Source organism: Lepidochelys kempii, chromosome 20, assembly GCF_965140265.1.
Source record: "Lepidochelys kempii isolate rLepKem1 chromosome 20, rLepKem1.hap2, whole genome shotgun sequence".
In the NCBI taxonomy this organism is placed as follows: Eukaryota; Metazoa; Chordata; order Testudines; family Cheloniidae; genus Lepidochelys; species Lepidochelys kempii.
Window position 1 is genome coordinate 6,778,096 of NC_133275.1, and position 13,922 is coordinate 6,792,017.

Here is a 13,922-nt window from a genome sequence, read left to right on the forward strand (position 1 = left end):
AGGTAACGCATTCCAGTGTTTCACCACCCTCCTAGTGAAAAAGTTTTTCCTAATATCCAACCTAAGCCTCCCCCACTGCAACTTGAGACCATTACTCCTTGCCCTGTCCTCTTCTACCACTGAGAATAGTCTAGAACCATCCTCTCTGGAACCACCTCTCAGGTAGTTGAAAGCAGCTATCAAATCCCCCCTCATTCTTCTCTTCTGCAGCCTAAACAATCCCAGTTCCCTCATCCTCTCCTCATAAGTCATGTGTTCCAGACCCCTAATCATTTTTGTTGCCCTTCTCTGGACTCTCTCCAATTTATCCACATCCTTCTTGTAGTGTGGGGCCCAAAACTGGACACAGTACTCCAGATGAGGCCTCACCAATGTCGAATAGAGGGGAACGATCACGTCCCTCGATCTGCTGCCAATGCCCCTACTTATACATCCCAAAATGCCATTGGCCTTCTTGGCTACAAGGACACACTGCTGACTCATATCCAGCTTCTCGTTCACTGTCACCCCTAGGTCCTTTTCCGCAGAACTGCTGCCTAGCCATTCGGTCCCTAGTCTGTAGCTGTCCATTGGGTTCTTCCGTCCTAAGTGCAGGACCCTGCACTTATCCTTATTGAACCTCATCAGATTTCTTTTGGCCCAATCCTCCAATTTGTCTAGGTCCCTCTGTATCCTATCCCTGCCCTCCAAGCGTATCTACCACTCCTCCCAGTTTAGTATCATCCGCAAATTTGCTGAGAGTGCAATCCACACCATCCTCCAGATCATTTATGAAGATATTGAACAAAACCGGCCCCAGGACCGACCCCTGGGGCACTCCACTTGACACCGGCTGCCAACTAGACATGGAGCCATTGATCACTACCCGTTGAGCCCGACAATCTAGCCAACTTTCTACCCACCTTATAGTGCATTCATCCAGCCCATACTTCTTTAACTTGCTGACAAGAATACTGTGGGAGACCGTGTCAAAAGCTTTGCTAAAGTCAAGAAACAATACATCCACTGCTTTCCCTTCATCCACAGAACCAGTAATCTCATCATAGAAGGCGATTAGATTAGTCAGGCATGACTTTCCCTTGGTGAATCCATGCTGACTGTTCCTGATCACTTTCCTCTCATGTAAGTGCTTCAGGATTGATTCTTTGAGGACCTGCTCCATGATTTTTCCAGGGACTGAGGTGAGGCTGACTGGCCTGTAGTTCCCAGGATCCTCCTTCTTCCCTTTTTTAAAGATTGGCACTACATTAGCCTTTTTCCAGTCATCTGGGACTTCCCCCATTCGCCACGAGTTTTCAAAGATAATGGCCAATGGCTCTGCAATCACAGCCGCCAATTCCTTTAGCACTCTTGGATGCAACTCGTCCGGCCCCATGGACTTGTGCACGTCCAGCTTTTCTAAATAGTCCCGAACCACCTCTTTCTCCACAGAGGGCTGGCCATCTATTCCCCATGTTGTGATGCCCAGCGCAGCAGTCTGGGAGCTGACCTTGTTAGTGAAGACAGAGGCAAAAAAAGCATTGAGTACATTAGCTTTTTCCACATCCTCTGTCACTAGGTTGCCTCCCTCATTCATTAAGGGGCCCACACTTTCCTTGGCTTTCTTCTTGTTGCCAACATACCTGAAGAAACCCTTCTTGTTACTCTTGACATCTCTCGCTAGCTGCAGCTCCAGGTGCGATTTGGCCTTCCTGATTTCATTCCTACATGCCCGAGCAATATTTTTATACTCTTCCCTGGTCATATGTCCAACCTTCCACTTCTTGTAAGCTTCTTTTTTATGTTTAAGATCCGCTAGGATTTCACCGTTAAGCCAAGCTGGTTGCCTGCCATATTTACTATTCTTTCGACACATCGGGATGGTTTGTCCCTGTCACCTCAACAGGGATTCCTTGAAATACAGCCAGCTCTCCTGGACTCCTTTCCCCTTCATGTTAGTGCCCCAGGGGATCCTACCCATCCATTCCCTGAGGGAGTCGAAGTCTGCTTTCCTGAAGTCCAGGATCCGTATCCTGCTGCTTACCTTTCTTCCCTGTGTCAGGATCCTGAACTCAACCAACTCATGGTCACTGCCTCCCAGATTCCCATCCACTTTTGCTTCCCCCACTAATTCTACCCGGTTTGTGAGCAGCAGGTCAAGAAAAGCTCCCCCCAGTTGGCTCCTCTAGCACTTGCACCAGGAAATTGTCCCCTACGCTTTCCAAAAACTTCCTGGATTGTCTATGCACCGCTGTATTGCTCTCCCAGCAGATATTAGGAAAATTAAAGTCACCCATGAGAACCAGGGCGTGCGATCTAGTAGCTTCTGCGAGCTGCCGGAAGAAAGCCTCATCCACCTCATCCCCCTGGTCCGGTGGTCTATAGCAGACTCCCACCACTACATCACTCTTGATGCTCACACTTCTAAACTTAATCCAGAGACACTCATGTTTTTCTGCAGTTTCGTACCGGAGCTCTGAGCAGTCATACTGCTCCCTTACATTTGGCCGCATGGGTCTGAGTATCCACTGCTCTGCACTTTGTGATGCTATTTACAGCTGTGTAAAGGGAGGGGTGATGTGCCACCCGATCGCGGGTGCCAATGACACCACCTTACAGTGGAAAATTAGGCTGTGTGAGTGGGATGAGAAGGGGGCCAGTAATAATACATAAGGAGTTTTAATATACCAACACCCAGGCCTTTCCTTAACGAAAGACAAAACATGTAATTAATCACAGCCTTCCCAAAGGCGTCTGAAAATAGGCGCTAATCATGACATGGCTAACACAAGCAGCTCCCCTCCTGGTATTACCCACAATCCCTGTGTACAATAAACAACCCAACAGCAAATGACTCAGGGCATGTCTACACTGCAGTGTAAACCCAGGATTTGAACTCAAACCTAATCCCCCCTACCATCTACACACAAATCACGCTAACCTAGGGCTCAGATCTGGGGTGCAGAGTCTGAGCCTGAGTCAAGCCGGGATGCAGGCTTCAAACCCTGTTGCTTTGCAGTGTAGACACAGCCTCGCTGGACTCATGCTTTGGGAGTCCACCATGAGTACCCCACAAGCCGACTTCCTTTGTCCTCTGGTTGGTTGAGTTTTCCCACATTGCACCATGAGCCAAGGGCTAGAGAGGCCATGTTTTGGGAGGGCGCTAGGAAGTCTGGGATTGGGGTGGTTGGATTTAGGCCCACATAATGCAGTGTAGATGCTGCAGTCCCAGGTTGGGACTCAGAATGCAACAATTCCTTCGAGGTTTTTAAGGCCTGGCTTGAGAAAGCCCTGGCTGGGATTATTTAGTTGGGGTTGGTCCTGCTTTGAGCAGAGGGTTGGACTAGATGACCTCCTGAGGTCTCTTCCAACCCTGATCTTCTATGATTCTATAAATTCCTAACCTAGGTTTACAAATGAGTGTAGACACTCAAGCCCTAGTGTAACAAACCCAGGGCCTGCTAACTCGAGTTCTACTAACCCAGGGCTTTCATGGCAATGTAGACATACCTTCAGGGGCCGATGGCCTTCTTGCCCTGGGGGGATGCTACAGATGGGTTATGGGGAACAGCTGCAACAGCTCATCTGCAACTGTCTGCACTACAGTTTGAACAGGCGCATGCAGTGATGGGGCCAGATCCATGCAAGGGGGCACAGACTCTCTGCGAGGTCTACGCCACAGCATGCTGGAAATAGATTTTAAGGCCAGACGTGACCATTGGATCACCAGTGGTCTCCAACCTTTTCACACCCAAGATCACTTTTTGAATGTAAGGGCAACCCAGGATCTACCCCGCCTCTTCCCTGAGGCCCCGCCCCTTCCCCAAAGCCCTGCCCCACTCACTCCATCCCCACCTCTCTCTGTCGCTCGCTCTCCCCCACCCTCACTCACTTTCACCAGGCTTTGGTAGGGGGTTGGGATTTGGGAGGGGTTGTGGGCTCTGGGCTGGGCAAGGGGTTCGCGGTGTGGGAGGGGGCTCTAGGCTGAGCCTGGGGCAGGGGGTTGGGGTGCGGGGGGGGGAGAGGCGCAAGCTCTGGGAGGGAGTTTGGGTGCAGCAGGGGGCTCCAGGCTGGGGCAGGGGGTTGGGGTGCAGGAGGGGGTACAGGGTGCTGGCTCTGGGAATGGGGTCAGGGATGAGGGTTGGGGTGAGTCCTCCCACCACTTACCTCTGGCGGCTCCCGGTTGGTGGTGGAGCGTGGCTGCTGCTAAGTTAGGCTCCCTGCCTACCCCGGCCCCACACCACTCCCAGAAGGGGCCGACGTGCCCCTGCGGCCCCTGGACGGGACGGGGGGCACGTGGCTCCGTCTGCTGCCATCTCTGCAAGCACCACCCCCGCAGCTCCCATTGGCCGGGAACGGGGAGCTGTGGCCAATGGGAGCTGAGGGGTGGTGCTTGCAGAGATGGCAGCACACATAGCCACTTGCCCAGGGGCATGTCAGCCCCTTCTGGGAGTGGTGTGGGGCCGGGGTAGGCAGGGAGCCTGACTTAGCAGCAGCCCCACTGCACCACCAGAGATTGCGATCAACTGGGAGATCCTCTAGGATCTCCCAGTCGATTGTGATTGACCGGTTGGTGACCACTGAGTCAGTCTGACCTCTTGTGAATCACAGGTCACAAAATTTCACCCCTGTGTTGAGCCCAGTAACTTGTGTTTGGCTACAGCGTCTCTTCCAGAAAGGCCTCCGGTCTGGCTCTGAAGTAATGTGCAATTGTGCAAGTCCAGATACGTCCTGTAGAATACACCTGCACAGCTGGGTGGATGCCAGGGTGCGTAGAGCATAAAGTGTTTATATAAACAGTGTAATATGATTGCATGTATACAGTGGCGCATGGGTGAGGTAGGAGAGTCATCCAATTGGGGCACACGACTAGCCAGCAGATCACGATACTGTGTGACCTCGGGCAAGTACCTCCCTGCCTCGGTTTCCCCCTTCTGTAGAATGGGCATCGTGAAACAAGGAAGCTCAGGAGGCTTCATCCATTAAAGTTTCTGGGATTCCTGGATATTACACTGAACAACGCCACAGCAAAGCCTCTAAATAAACAAGGAGCGTCTCAATGACACAACGCCAGTGGGCGTTAGGCACTCAAGTGCTACTGGTGCCTTTGAAAATGTCACCCTACGAAGCTACCAGTGAATATTGTCTCTGGGCCAGATCCTCACCGGCTGTTTATACCTTGTGTTGTGGCTGCTGCCTCGGTAACTGTTTGTCCGGTATGTGCAGATGAACGGTGCAGCTGAATGGTGCTCACTGAAGTGACTCATTAAGGAGTCCACCTTGGGACCCAGCAAGGTGCTGCATGTCGCAAGATCCTTAAACATCTGTTTGTAAGCAGTGAGTTTTCCCTTCCTGGGTTTTCCTTCCTTTTTGTGAGTGACTCTCTTGGGTGTAACTAATTATATATTTCCTTCTGTGTCCTACACCTTTAAATCTCCATGAAGGGTGCAGAGACAGGCAGTCATTTTGAGTTCATTTCAGTGCAGACTATCTCCTGGAAGACTTTACCATAGGTTCCCCTAGCGATTTAGGGTTCCTCTATTTTTGGATGCCTAACACAAGACACCTTAAAGGGCCTTCCTTTTTTGCCAACCCCAAACATTCAAAAATCACGAGTCAGGTCTCCAGAAAACACGAGACGGGCTTAAAAATATGGGGTTTTCTTTTTCAAATGAAAGCTGCGATTTTTCATGCAATATCATGATTCCGGCAGCTGAAGCTTTAAGAAAAATGCTAAAAATCACAAGACTTGTGATGAGGTCTTGAAAGTTGGGCACCCTTGGTTTGGTGCTTTCTGAAAATCAGGTGTCTCGAGAAGAGAGCTGAAAATTCAAGGCACCCAAAAATTACTAGTCTTTCTGAAAATAAAGATCTTTAATTATTGACGTCAGTGGATCTACGGCAAATTACACCAGTTGGGAATCTGACCCACTGTCTTCAGTGAATCCATGTTGATTTATACCAGCTGAGGGTCCAGCCCAATGCATATATGTTTTAATTAATTAATCAGATTGCATAATGTGCCAGATCCAAAGCTGGTCTAAATTGGCATTGCTCCATTGAAGTCAAGAAAGTAACACTGCTTTACACCAGCTGAGGATAATTGCATTTCTATGGTACTTTATGGGCGTGATACAACACTGTGTTACTCTAGTGTTACTCCAGGCTCAGTTGAAATGAATGGAGTTACACCAGGATAAATACGAAGCTAACACAATAGGTAACCAGAACCAATCTGCCTTATCTTCATCTGGTGTAAACGGGTGTAGCTCCACTGAACTCAATGGCGCTGTGCCAGTTTACACCAATTGACCCCGCACGTTTAAAGCGGTGTAAAGGCATTTGAAACTTGAGTTTCAAAAAGACTTAGCCCCCAACATGTGGGACACTTTAGAGAATCTCATAGACCTTAAGGTCAGAAGGGACCATCATGATCATCTACTCTGACTTCCTGTGTATCACAGGCCACAGAACCTCACCCACCCACGCCTGGAATAGACCGCTCACCTCTGGCTGAATTACTGAAGTCCTCAAATCATGGTTTAAAGACTTCAAGTTACAGAGACTCCACCATTTACAGTAGTGTTTGTGTTTGTACAGTGCCTGGCACATCGGTGTCCTGGTCCAGGATTTAGCCCCTTAGGAGGTCCAACAGCAATAGGAATGATAACTATACCCATTCTGCTGCCTAAACGGGAGCTGAGCTCTCCTGAAAATCTCGGCCCAATTGTGAGCGCCGAGATCTTTTGCAGATCAAAACCGTCAACGCAAATTTTTTGCTTAAAAGTCTGAAGGAATGTTCATGGGCAAGTTGCAGGGGGAAGGGAGAGACAATTTGCTGCGTTTGCCCTGGTAACTCAGCACCGAGGATGCCTTAGCTGGAGTCCTGAGTCCAGTTCTTGGCACTGCTCTTTAGGAACGATGTAGACAAATTGGAGAGACTCCAGAGCAGAGCCACAAAAATGGTGAAAGGTTTAGAAAACCTGACCCGTGAGGAAAGGTTAAAAAAAACTGGGCAAGTTTAGTCTTGAGAAGAGAAAACTGAGACGGGACCTGATAACAGCCTTCAAATATTTCAAGGGTTGTTATACAGCAGACAGTGATCAATTATTCCATAGGCTCAACACTCACCAGCCACCTGCCGATCAGCTGTCCGACGGTGGGCTGGAGGTGCTTGGTAGAGGGGACGGAGCTGGGATGGGAAGAGGTGGAGCGAGGGTGGGACCTTGGGCGAAGGGCGAAGTAGGGGCGGAGCCGGGGGGTGGAGCACCCATAAAGAAGTAGTGGACTTAATCTGCAGCAAGGGAAATGTAAATTAGATATTAGGGAAAACTTTCCAACTGTACCAGTAGTTAAGTCCTAGAACAGGTTTCCAAGGGAGGTTATGTAATCCCTGTCATTGGAGATTTTGAAGAATAGGTTGGCTGTCGGGGTGATCTAGGTATGCTTGGTCCTGCCTCAGTGCAGGGGACTGGACTGGACGACCTCTCAAGGTCCCTTCCAGCCCTGCATTTCTATGATTCTAGGATATTATCTAAGAAAGGAGACTTTTTCAAAGCAGGAAGGAAAGAGGCAAAATTCCTTCATACTGCTCCGTTCCCAGCCTGCATCCTTGTATCAAATTGAAGGGCTGATGTTGGCAGCAGCGTAGGGTGGATTTGATCTCTGACAGGCACAGGGTTAATAATGACAATCTTTCTTACACCAATGTCATCAGGAATTCAGTTACTCCAACCATGTCTATGGGGGTTATGTGAGTGTGAGAACAGTGTAAGATCACAATCAGGTCCTTGAGTGTGCGGGGCCCAATTTTCCACTGCACCTGGTGTTAGTCATTCCGACCTGGGCAAAGTGTTCGTGCTTTCCACAGGGGTAAGCGACGGCACGAGATCCTATGTGTGCATGGAGGTGTTAACACCATCAAAATTGCCCTGGAAGAACCAGATTCACCAGCGCTGCCTAGGGTGTGAAACACCAGCATGGAATTTGGCCCTGGGAATTAAAACTAGGATGAATCAGATTATGTATCACAAACAAAGAGGATTAAATACTCTCCTGAGAGCTTTTGTTTGGAATTTTCTCTTTCTCTCTCTCTCTCTCAGACACACACATGTAAACTCTGCAAGCAAGAAGATAATTCCTCTGTCCCCCTCAAGGGGAAGTGCACTGACTCAGAGCAAAAGTTACTGCCTGGTGTAAACTTGTGCAATGCGCTACAGGGCATGCGATTTGCTGCCAAAGTTTCCCATCCAGACCAACTAGGACAGCAGGTGCACTGTTCCAAAACAAAAAGAACAGGAGGACTTGTGGCACCTTAGAGACTAAGAAATTTATTTGAGCATGAGCTTTCGTGAGCTACAGCTCACTTCACGAAAGCTTATGCTCAAATAAATTTCTTAGTCTCTAAGGTGCCACAAGTCCTCCTTTTCTTTTTGCGGATACAGACTAACACGGCTGCTCCTCTGAAACCTGTTCCAAAACAGGTGACACTAGGAGTTAGTTGCCCAAACAGCATTAGCTCATGCCTACAGCACCACTGACAAGAACCCATTAAACGCTTGACCTCAACACTGACCAACAGATAGTGCGCGAGTTGCATAACCCAACCAGCTCTGCAGCTGGCTGGGTTGTATCATTTACAAGGTGGTTCACAGCTTTGGGAGGCATCTAACCCCTGCTTCGCGCTCATTCTGAGCAGCTGCTATCAATGGAACACGGTAGCGGAGAATCAGGTCCAACGAAAGTACCTCAGCCGTAAGTGGCAGGAAATCAGGCCCTTTGCCTTATAAAATATCTTTTTAAAAATCAAATTTTTGACTGTTTGAACTTTCAGATATTTGAAATGTTGGATTTTCTAATTTGTGACTTTTGTAATGTTCAAAAATTTCAGTTTTTATCCCCGCCACCCCTTTTTCCCCTTTTTCTCTTCCTTTTTTGCCACTGAGTGCCATGAAATGAATAATTTCTGGGGTCCTTTCTCCTCAATCACTTTTCCCACTCTGTACCTTTCTTAGACTTCACCAATTTGGAAAACGTTACCGAGTGGAGAATAACAGAATTTCATTTTTCCTGGTGCGTGGAAAAAGGAAAAGGTGGTGTGTGTGTGTGTGGGGGGGGGGGCGACAAAACAAAACGGGGCTTCATTCGTGTGGTTACATTCTGTGGTAAAAAGTGGGGCGGGGAGACCTGAAAACTGAAGTGAAACAAATTTCAATTCGAAGCAAAACTAAACGGAACATTCGGTTTCACAGCGTCCCGCTGAAAAATTTAGTTGAAAACCTTTTCCTATGAAAAATTCCACACTCGACAAACCTTTATTTTTCATCATTTTCAAGTAATGGCTCTAGCTAGCCACTCTGTCTAGTGTCTTCCTCCCTCTTTATGACTCCTCCTTCCTCTGATTTCTCTTTCCAACACAAGGCTCCCTTCTTAGCCCTGCTCGGGCTCAGCATATCGCTACAGTTGTTTTCCAGTACCACCCTGGAACAAAACTGCCCTTTACCAGAAAATAAGGAGGTGGTTGTTTTGTTTTGTTTTGTTTTGAAACAAAGGTTGCAGGGCATTCTAACCTCACGATCCATCTAGTGCAAGCAGGTACGCAATCGTATAAATACCCACATTGCTTCATAAACCGCTAGCTTTGAAATGTTTGCAGCGCCCACTGTAACAGAATACACCATGACTGATGCCATAAACAATGAGTTAATGAGACATAATATAAAACCACAGGGCATCGTTAAAAAAGATGATGCAACAAAGCAAGCCAGATCCTAATCTCATTTACAGCGGTGTAATATGGTGTACTGTAACTGCATTGAATTACTTTATTGTGGATTGGATTATATTTAGCAGCATATGTCAGAGCACTTTGCAAAGACAGGTATGTATCACTTATGCCCAATGGGGAAACTAAGGCACTAAACAGCCATTTCACTTGCTCAAAGTAACACAACAGGGAATAACAGTAATACCTAGCTCTTATATAGCACTTTTCATCAGGAGATCTCAAGCCACTTAACAATCTTTAATATTTTTAGCCTCACAACACCCCTACCAGGTAGAGAAGTATTATCCAAAATTTACAGCTAGGGAACTGAGGGGCTACATACAACCCACAGGGCTGAGAACAAAAACCAAGATTTTGGGGGTCCCATGGTAGCATGTTAGCCACAGAACCATGCAGTTTCCCTGTGCATAAGGGTAACTGAAAGTTCACACTAGGCAGCAGGTTTAAAACAAACAAAAGGAAGTATGTCTTCACACAATGCACAGTCAACCTGTGGAACTCTTTGCCGGAGGATGTTGTGAAGGCCAAGCTAAAAAACAGGGATCAAAAAAGAACTAGATAAATTCATGGAGGATAGGTCCATCAATGACTATTAGCCAGGATGGGCAGGGATGGTGTCCCTAGCCTCTGTTTGCCAGAAGCTGGGAATGGGCAACAGGGGATGGATCCTTGATGATTTACCTGTTCTGTTCATTCCCTCTGGGGCACCTGGCATTGGCCACTGTCGGAAGACAGGATATTGGGCTAAATGGACCTTTGGTCTGACCCAGTATGGCTGTTCTTACGTTCTTACATTATGTTCTAATTTGGCTGTGTTTTTTGTTATTGCTGTGTTCGTGACATGCAAACAGATGTTAGATAAGAACACAAACAATTCTTTGTCGAAGATTGCAACATTAACCCTACTTTATGTCTTCAAATCCGGAATGTAGATTCGTAGATACTAAGGTCAGAAGAGACCATTACGATCATCTAGTCTGACCTCCTGCACAATGCAGGCCACCGAATCTCACCCACCCACTCCTGCGATAAACCTCTCACCTATGTCTGAGCTATTGAATGTAAACACACAAGACCCGAAAACAGAGAGAGAAAAAGCAGGCTGCTCACTAATTCAACTCAGACAGCTCACCCGGCCTTATTCAAGGCTGGCTCTTAGAAGGTTGGCTGTGATAGATGACCCAGAGCTCATGCATCCCTATGGAGCCCACATAGCCTACAAGCAGTCAAGAAAAGAACCCTGATTGTTTAAAGTAATAGCACACAATTTGAATATGGTTTTCAATGCACCACAGTTATTACTGAAGTTGTCTATCCTGGCCTATGTTCACCACTGCTGAAACTCCGTTGAGGTCACTGATGTTAAATCAGGGTCGAAGCTGGCCCAGGATAGAAGGGAATTATCCACAATTACGCCTAATTTGGAACCATTTGTACACTGCAGGTTTGAAAGACCTCAAACAGTATCAGCTTCTTGTTACGCTTGGATGAGGAGAGACTGAAAACCAAAAAAGGAACAGAGAGGGAGAGAAATAAAAAGAAACCAACCAATGCCAGGTTTGAAAACAGAGCCGAGAGCAGCACGGAGTAAAACACACAGAGAGATTTCCCTGGGTAGCTAAGCCCTTAGTCTGATGCAGTTAATGTGGCCTGGTGGATATTAAATTAGGACTAAGAAGAGCTGGGCTCCTTGTGTTGTGCCTCAGTTTCCCCATCTGTAAAATGCAGATAATGATACAGCCCTCCTCTGTCAAGGACTTTGAGAGCTACTGATGATCAGGGCTATGTAAGAGCCAGGTATTCTCATCTCACCCAACATTGCACTGGAGCAGCTCATGAGATTTTAGCATTGCCGAGTTGGAAATTAGCCCCTGGGGTGCCTTGAACTTCCTCATTCCAGCCTAAGCATAAGCCAGAAGCTGATGTGAACTTTGCCCTTTGGATAAGTGAGTCTGTCTGTGTCCCTCTGTTGCCTCTTGTCTTATACTTAGATTGGAAGCTCTTTGAGGTAGGCACCTAACATAATGGGGACCTCCTGGTCCATAACTACTGGTAGGCAGTGTGATTTAGTGGTTAGAGCACTGGGTTGGGATTCAGGAGACCTGCGTTCTATTCCCAGCTCTGCTACTATCCTACTAGTTGACCTTGAGCAAGTTACTTCACCTCCCCATGCCTCAGTTTCCCTGTCTATAAAATGCAGATAATGAGACTGACTTCCTTTGTAAAGTGCTTCATGATCTACTGGTGAAAGTGTTATGCAAGAGGGAGCTACTATTATTGTCACTGCAATACAACTAATAAATACATCATTAAAAAAAATAACAGCATGCAAGAGCAAGCTAAGCCACACAAGCCAAAGTCAGGCTTGTACCTGCCCCTAACCCCAACACCCGTCCACACACAAAACCCTCTCTCCTGAGCTCACAGTCACAAACTTGTGATGGTCAGAAGTGCAAAGAAGCAGACGCTGAACCAAAGGCAGGGTGGCATGTGGAGACCAGAGAGGCATATTCAGGGAGCTGGCACAGACACTGTGTTTACACTAGAGAACTGAACCAGCTTCAGGTGAACCCATTTAAACACAAATGGGCTGAAATTTTCCAAGTGGTTTAGTGGATTTAGACACACAGCCCTCTTAATTTCAGTTTGCATCTAAAGCTCTTAGGTGGCTTGACAATCTCAGTGACATGCCTCAATACGTCCACAATAGCAATGCTGAACTGGTTTGAGTTTTGCCTCATAGGCGTTATTCTAAGGGTCTAACTCTGCAGTGAAGATAACTTGGGTGATCGGCACCTGGGTCTACCAAGCCCAGGTCTGAGCCACCACACTGGAAAGCCCTCTCCATAGTAATGTGTCCTCACTGGTGCCGTGCTACATGGGGGTGTGTCCCCCTTGGACTTTCCAGGGTTATGTCCCATGGGTCCTTGGAGCGTCTTGTGGGAAGGCATTGGAGGGTTATCAGCATCAGAGTGATTTAGCCTTCACTGCAAAGTGGTTTAAGTGGGCAGGATACCAGAGCAACAGAAGAACGAGTCTCTAACCCACCCCCCAGCCAGGCCAGCTAGCCCAAGTTGAAAGCACCACTAAACTGGGGAGAGAGGGTTTTGTGTGTGGCCAGGTGTTGGGGTTAGGGGCAGGTACAAGCCTGAGTTAACTTGGCAGTGAAGACAGACCCTAAACCATTTCAGCTGCAGTGCTTTCTGGATACCTATCCCACAATTCTCAGCACAGCTCCAAGAAGCAGTGCATTTTGGGAGATTTTTGCAAGACCACCAGTGCAGCAGTGACTAGGACAAGTTGACCTGTTTTAGCTTATCTGCGTCCACACTGGTACTAAACAAGTTTGGACTGAGCCAGTTTAACTTTGAACCAATTTAACCGCTATTCTAGGTAGCTATTGGACCAGCATTTGTGTGTGCGTGTGAATACAAAGCGTTCCATCACAGTCTGAGCCTTTAACTGGGATTTTTAAAAGAGACCAAAGGAGTTAGGCACGCAAATCCCATTAAAAGTCAAATAACTCCTTTGAAATTCTTTTAGAGTAGACCAGAACAACAAGACAGGGAGTAGAAATGGGTGTGGAATACGTTTCCCGCCCCCCCCCCCAATCCTGTTTTGCATTGGGACTAAACTGATACCACTCAAAGTTCTTTGTGAAAAAATAAGGGAGTGCCCCACAGCCCTGATAGTCAATGGGCCGGTAGTTAGGGTGCTCACCTTGTAGACTGGTGACTCCGGTTCAACGCCTTGCTCTCCCTAATTCAGACCAGACACTTCAGTCTGTTAGAGCGCTGATTGCAGGGGAGTGACCTAACCACTGGGGTGTGGGTCTCTCTGGATCTGAGCAGAAAAATTCCATCCTGAACCTGATAAACTGCTCCTGGCTAACATGACTTTTGATTTCGATGAACTGGCATTTTCAGATGAAAAATGGTTTAGTCGGAAAATTTGCAACCAGAGCCAGCGGGGGGGTCGTTCCAGAGGTGCTGGGGAGTGTGGGAGTTTCTCTCGGCCTTCCCCTGCAGGGCAGAGGGAAAGAGACCTGGTGTCCACCAAGGAAGGCGGGCAGGAGAACAGGAAGAGACAAATGATTCTGTCACCACTTAATTGATGTTGTTGTTACTTATTATTTAGTGCCTGAAATTCCCAGGAG